Source organism: Panthera onca, chromosome B1 (genome assembly GCF_046562875.1).
Source record: "Panthera onca isolate mPanOnc1 chromosome B1, mPanOnc1 haplotype 2, whole genome shotgun sequence".
Lineage (NCBI taxonomy): Eukaryota > Metazoa > Chordata > Mammalia > Carnivora > Felidae > Panthera > Panthera onca.
This window is the reverse complement of record NC_138342.1, coordinates 140,762,367-140,768,731: the sequence shown is the minus strand read 5'-3', so window position 1 is coordinate 140,768,731 and position 6,365 is coordinate 140,762,367. Positions and strand designations below refer to the sequence as shown.

Below are 6,365 nucleotides of genomic sequence, written 5' to 3'. Positions count from 1 at the left end.
GACTTCAATATTGTTTATAAACCTGGGCTTATGATGAGAAACAATCATTTTGAGAACTAAGAAAGTACTACATCTACAAACAAAACAAAAAACAAAAACAAAAAACTTTGTAAACTGAAATATTTCTGTTTGTAAAGTACTGGGCAGTGCCATGTTTATTATTTTTTTTAATAAAGTTGGTATTTTATATGATTTACTATAGAATCTTTTAAAACATCAAATAAAAAGCTACTAATGAGATAATAGTAACATGTAGTTCATCTTTTGAATGAAAACTAGTAACAATCTTGCAGGTCGTATTTTAGATTTTGTTAAATGTACTATTTCTTGACCTCACTCTATAACATACTGCCATATACCTGCGTCTTGGTTTTATCCAAGTATATATCTCTTTGGTTATTTAAGCTTGTTGCAGTCTTAACTCTGTTAAGTAGATTTATTAATCTGGCCTTATTTGTATAGTAAGGAATACTTTTATTATAAGTTTTACTTAGTAATAGATGAATATAGATGAATTAAACATACATTATGATAAATATTTAAGAAATCCAATACCACAAAAAATATTTTGACATTTTCTCTGTGGTTATAGCCACTAAAGGATTTGTCTTACTTGCTGATGATGACTTATAATATATAAATAATTTAACTTGAATTTTAGAATTGTCCATATAATCAAAGAAATTGCAAACTAAACCAATTTTATTTGTATGCAGCGTCTGGATTAATAGTTCTGATACTTGGTTGAGTTATTGGCCATTTCTGAGAATTGACATAAGATATTTTCTCTACAGAAGAGTATGCAAACTCTCAGACACTGGATATTTTGCATCAGGTTTCAGAAGATTCCCGGATCCCTGTTGATATCCATTGATCCATGCAACCCATATTAGGGTGTTTTGCTTAAGTAATTATTATTTTTCTTTTTTTTTAATTGAGGTATAATCTAACATGAAGTATTAGTTTGAGGTGCACAACATACCAATCTGATATTTATATATATTGCAAAATGACCATCACAATAGGTTTCATCAACATCCTTCAGCATACATAGTTACAATTTTTTAATGATTTTTTAAAAATAAGATTGTAAAAGTTCTCACCACGGGAACAAAAATTTTTAAGGAGTTAATTTTTATTTTAAAAACCAAATACTTAAACATTTAGATACAATTTATAACACACAAAAATGAAAAAGAAACTTTCCTATAGTCCCACCTAGAGGTGTTCACTTTTCTCTTGTCATTAACCATGCCATCAAATATTCTTGCACAGCTTCACCTGTAACTGGTATTACATCATTGAACTGAAACATCATAATTTTTAAACCAGTCTTCTTGCTGTTAAACATTTTGCATGCTTATTTGTTTGATGTTATAACCCAACTACAGTGAACTTAACTCCTAGCTAGTGAAAAAATTTCCAGAAGTATAATTGTAGAATAAAAGAATACAAACTTTTTTTAAGGTTTTAGATTAAATTTCCCTCTGGAGATGTTTTACCAACTTTATTTTTTTTAATATGAAATTTATTGTCAAATTGGTTTCCATACAACACCCAGTGCTCATCCCAACAGGTGCCCTCCTCAATGCCCATCACCCACTTTCCCCTCCCTCCCATGCCCCATCAACCCTCAGTTTATTCTCAGTTTTTAAGAGTCTCTTATGGTTTGGCTCTCTCCCTCTCTAACTTTTTTTTTTTCCTTCCCCTCCCCCATGGTCTTCTGTTAAGTTTCTCAGGATCCACATAAGAGTGAAAACATATGGTATCTGTCTTTCTCTGTATGACTTATTTCACTTAGCATAACACTCTCCTGTTCCATCCGCATTGCTACAAAAGGCCATATTTCATTCTTTCTCATTGCCACGTAGTACTCCATTGTGTATATAAACCACAATTTCTTTATCCATTCATCAGTTAATTATTACCAGGAGTTGGTATCCTAGGCCCCACTTCCCTGAATCCTTGTCCCTCCTAGATATTACTACTTAAATAAAAGTCTTTGCAGATTTTGAATGTGAAGCCTAATAAACTACATTTATTGTAATTTCATGATTACTAATGGACTTAAAAAATTAAGCTAAACTGCCTATGATTTATACAGTAGCAAAAACATCTATGACAACTAGGGTCTAGTCACCACAAATGTGGCAAGAGAGTTGAAGCCTTGGAACAGATAAGAAGGCAGCTTTTCCACTAGTGATACTTGGAGCTTGGAAGAGGAGGGATCAATAAAGTAATTAAACACACAGGTGTTAGCTAGACTTTGAATCTCAGTTTTCAGGCATACTAGCTATAAAATCATAGACGAATTATGTAATTGCTCTGAAACTTTGTTTACTCCTGTGGAAAGTAGAGGTGACATTATTGCCTATTTCATAGAAATCTTTGTGAAAGTTAAATATTGCAAATCAGGATCTTAGTATGGTGTTTGGTATATACTAAGAGCTCAGTATAAGTTTACTATTCTTCTTTATTGGTATTGGCCACCATTTTTATCACAGCATGTTGCAAACCAAAAAATAATTTGGGCAATGCAGATTTATTTCATTATCGTCCAATCATTTTGGGTATTTTACCTTCAAAAAGATTTTCCGTTGTGCTTAGTGTTTTGAATATATTCTGAAGTCATTTTTTAATGAAGCCGATGAATAGCAAATCACATTTTAATGTATTAAAATTGGATGCAAAAATGAACAATGGAACATATGGAAGTGGGAAACTAAGGTGCGAACACAGGGCATGTTTTTGACTCCTCAGCATATTTGCCTTGGAGCAATCACTATGCCTCCTACATGTTTTTCAGTTGTTTTTCAAAGTAAGTAAGATTTTGAGAAGAGTACTTTTAACAAAGCATCTTTGAATTTGAACATCTTTTTTTCTCTTAGATGCAATACACCCATTTTCAAGGAGTCAACATGCATGGGAATTTTAATCATCGTAAAGCGTGCACATAATCTAAAGCAATTGTCTCTCACTTCCGCCTCTTGCTCCAGAGGCAGTTACTGGAAACTGTTCTTGTTTTTCCTTGTCTTAGTGATTGCGTTCATGAATCTTCATTACTTATACTCCTAATGCTTACAATATTCTTTGATTCCCACAGATAGATGAAATTTAGCTTATTTGTATACCTGCTCCAATCATTGCTATTCTTTCCATATATTCTAATGTTTTTAAAAATTTTTTTCCTTAATCTTTACTTATTTTTGAGACAGAGAGAGACAGAGGGAAGTGGGGAAGGGACAGACAGAGAGAGGGAGACACAGAATCCAAAGCAGGTTCAGGCTCTCCACTGTCAGCACAGAGCCCAATGAGGGGCTCGAACTCAAAACTGTGAGATCATGACCTGAGCCAAAGTCTGCTGCTTAACCAACTGAGCCACCCAGGTGCCCCATCTCCCCATATACTCTAATGTTTTAAGTGGGATTAAATAATCTCTTGTATTTTGTTCCATGAACAGCAGACATAAACTTTTGACTCTTTACCACAAGATACAGATTTTTGTGGTAGAGCGTTGTTTGTCTTTCCTGTTTTTTCCTTGTGGACCAAAATATAGCATAGCATTTTACATACTCAAAATTATCTTCTCACACCGTCTTCTCTTCCATTTACCTACCTCATGTGATCATTTTCAATCCACCATTCTAACCTCACTTTCTCAGCTGGAGATGCCCTCTCAAAGATACACTGATTCACTCATGCTGAAAGTTATGCTGCAGTTATTACCAGTCCTGAACAAATTTATTATGTGTGATACTATATCAATTGCTAAAAAGAGCCTTTTATAAACTTTAACTCCTCCCCAATGCTATTTTCTCATGCCTTCTTGCATACTCCACAGTGCCTAATACCATTCTGGACACTCAGTGAACATCCTACAAAGTTGTTTAAATGTAATTAAAAGTCATTACACTTACACATGTCAGTTCTGATTAGGGTGAATCTTTTGTGTTAACGTGAATCTTTCACAGAAAATGTTCCTGTAAACCGGTAGTTTGATCTTGAAGAAGGATGAAAACATAGATGGTAACTTATTATACAAGGTTATTGGAGGGCAACTTTTCATCTTCACTGACAGAGAGTATATGATAAGAATAAAGTTTAGTTTTAAGAAGAATATTAAAAATGCTTTTATTGCATTTGAAGGTTATAAAGAACAATAGCAAAAATGTATATATAAGCTTCTGCTCTAAATTTTTTAAAAAACAAGAAAGGTTCTCATTTTTCTCCCAAAAAGCCATCTGTGTTGGGGGGTGGGGAGCACTCCTTGTGTTCTAGGAGATAACTTATTATCTTAGTATCTTATAACTTATTATCATCTCATTATCATATAACTTATTATAGTAAAATAATGTTGAGTATTGTAATAGCACTGAATGGTGACAGATGGTAGCTACAGTTGTGGTGAGCACAGCATAATGTGTAGAGTTATCAAATCACAGCGTGGTACACCAGAAACTAATGTAACATTGTCAACTCTACTTCAGTTAAAGAAAATCAAATTCGAAATTTAAAATGGATATATTTTATAAAATATTATTAATATTCAGAAATACTATTATTTATAAAGAGAAAACAATAAAATATTTCTTATCATACACTGATTTGTATATTGTCTAGTGTCCTCTAATTGGTTTTTGCCTTTCCAGGGGTTTCTGCTACTGACTATTTTCAGTTTGTCACTTATAAAATCCCTATGAAATTTAGAAATCAGGAAAAGAAGACACTTTTCCTTTTTAATTAAAAAAAAATCTTTTTAATGTTTATTTATTTTTGACAGAGAGAGAGAGAGAGGGAGAGCGAGCGAGCATGAGCGGGGGAGGGGCAGAGAGAGAGAGAGGGAGACGCAGAATCCGAAGCAGGCTCCAGGCTCTGAGCTGTCAGCACAGAGCCCGACGCGGGGCTGGAACCCACAGACCGCGAGATCATGACCTGAGCCGAAGTCGGATGCTCAACCGACTGAGCCATCCAGGCGCCCCAAGACACTTTTTCAAAATTTGTTTTCTCAAAAAATACAATGTTAAAAGAAATGCCATTAAAAAAAATCTCACATCTATGAGAAATAAAGCATTTAAGGAAATATGTATGGATTTAAAACCAGTGGTTTATCTATAATGGGATACTACTTGGCAGTGAGAAAGAATGAAATCTTGCCATTTGCAACAATGTGGATGGAACTGGAATTATGCTAAGTGAAATAGTCAGAGAAAAACCAGTATGTTTTCTCTCATATGTGGAATTTGAGAAACTTAACAGAAGACCATGGGTGAGGGAAGGGGAAAAACAGTTTCAAACAGAGAGGTTGATGGAGGTGGAGGGAAAGGGAAGATGGGTGATGGGCACTGAGGACGGCACTTGTTGGGATGAGCACTGGGTGTTGTATGTAAGTAATGAATCACGGGAATCTACCCATGAAACCAAGAGCACACTGTATACAGTGTGTGTTAGCTAACTTGACAATAAATTATATTTAGAAAAAAATAAATAGAAAATAAAAACATCATTTGGAACAATGAAATCCCTAGGATTTCATAGGACTTTAATGGCTGGTACCTACAAATACTAGAGTAAACGAAAAATTACCCCAAGCATCCTATTCAGGCAAACCTACATTTATCACTTAATAATCAATAATGTTGCTATAAATCAATATGAAGAAGATGAAATTTAATAAGGTTTAATATGTCCAGCAATATATGACCACAGATATTTTTAGATACCAGGGCTGCTGACAGTGCTTCCTGCCACCATGGGAATGTTCTGGTCTTCAGTGTATGATGAGGCGGCCACTAGCCACATGCAGCTGTTAAGCATTTGACAGGTGGCTAGTGTAACTGAACAAGTGAATTTTAATTTCGTTTATGTAACCACAAGTGGCTAGTGGCTAAAGTTTGGACAATGCAGTCTTAGAGAAAAGGAGAACTTGGATACGATATCAGTTTCCTGGCAGGAAACACCTTGTACAATCAACAGGATTTAGCTAAAGAGAAAAACAGTGACAACATATTGTGCTTTTATGGCATTGTAAAGGTAAAATACGTGAGAAAATAGCTCAAAGAGTGGTAAGGAATAATTGGGAATTGTTGTAAATCTCTTATGCAACAACATAAAGAATAGTATAAAGGATAGTTTTCAACGAATGGTGCTGGGACAATTAGATGTCCGTAAGCAGTTAAATTAACCTTGATATATACCTCACACCTTAATTAAAATGAACTCAAAATGGATCATATTCCTATGTATATAATGTAAAACTATAAACTTTCCATAAGAAACCATAGGAAAAAATCATTTTTTCCCTTTTGGTAGGCAAAGAGTTATTGGATGTGATACAAAAAGTGTACTCTAAAAGAGAAATAAAAAGA

The 6,365-nt window shown here is 34.1% G+C and overlaps 1 protein-coding gene across 4 annotated transcripts in view; it reads left to right on the top strand.

The window, feature by feature from the left end:
- MARCHF1 (membrane associated ring-CH-type finger 1) overlaps nt 1-6,365 on the top strand; it is an 891,585-nt gene that overhangs the window by 369,681 nt on the left and 515,539 nt on the right. The gene's annotated exons all lie outside the window — the stretch shown is intronic.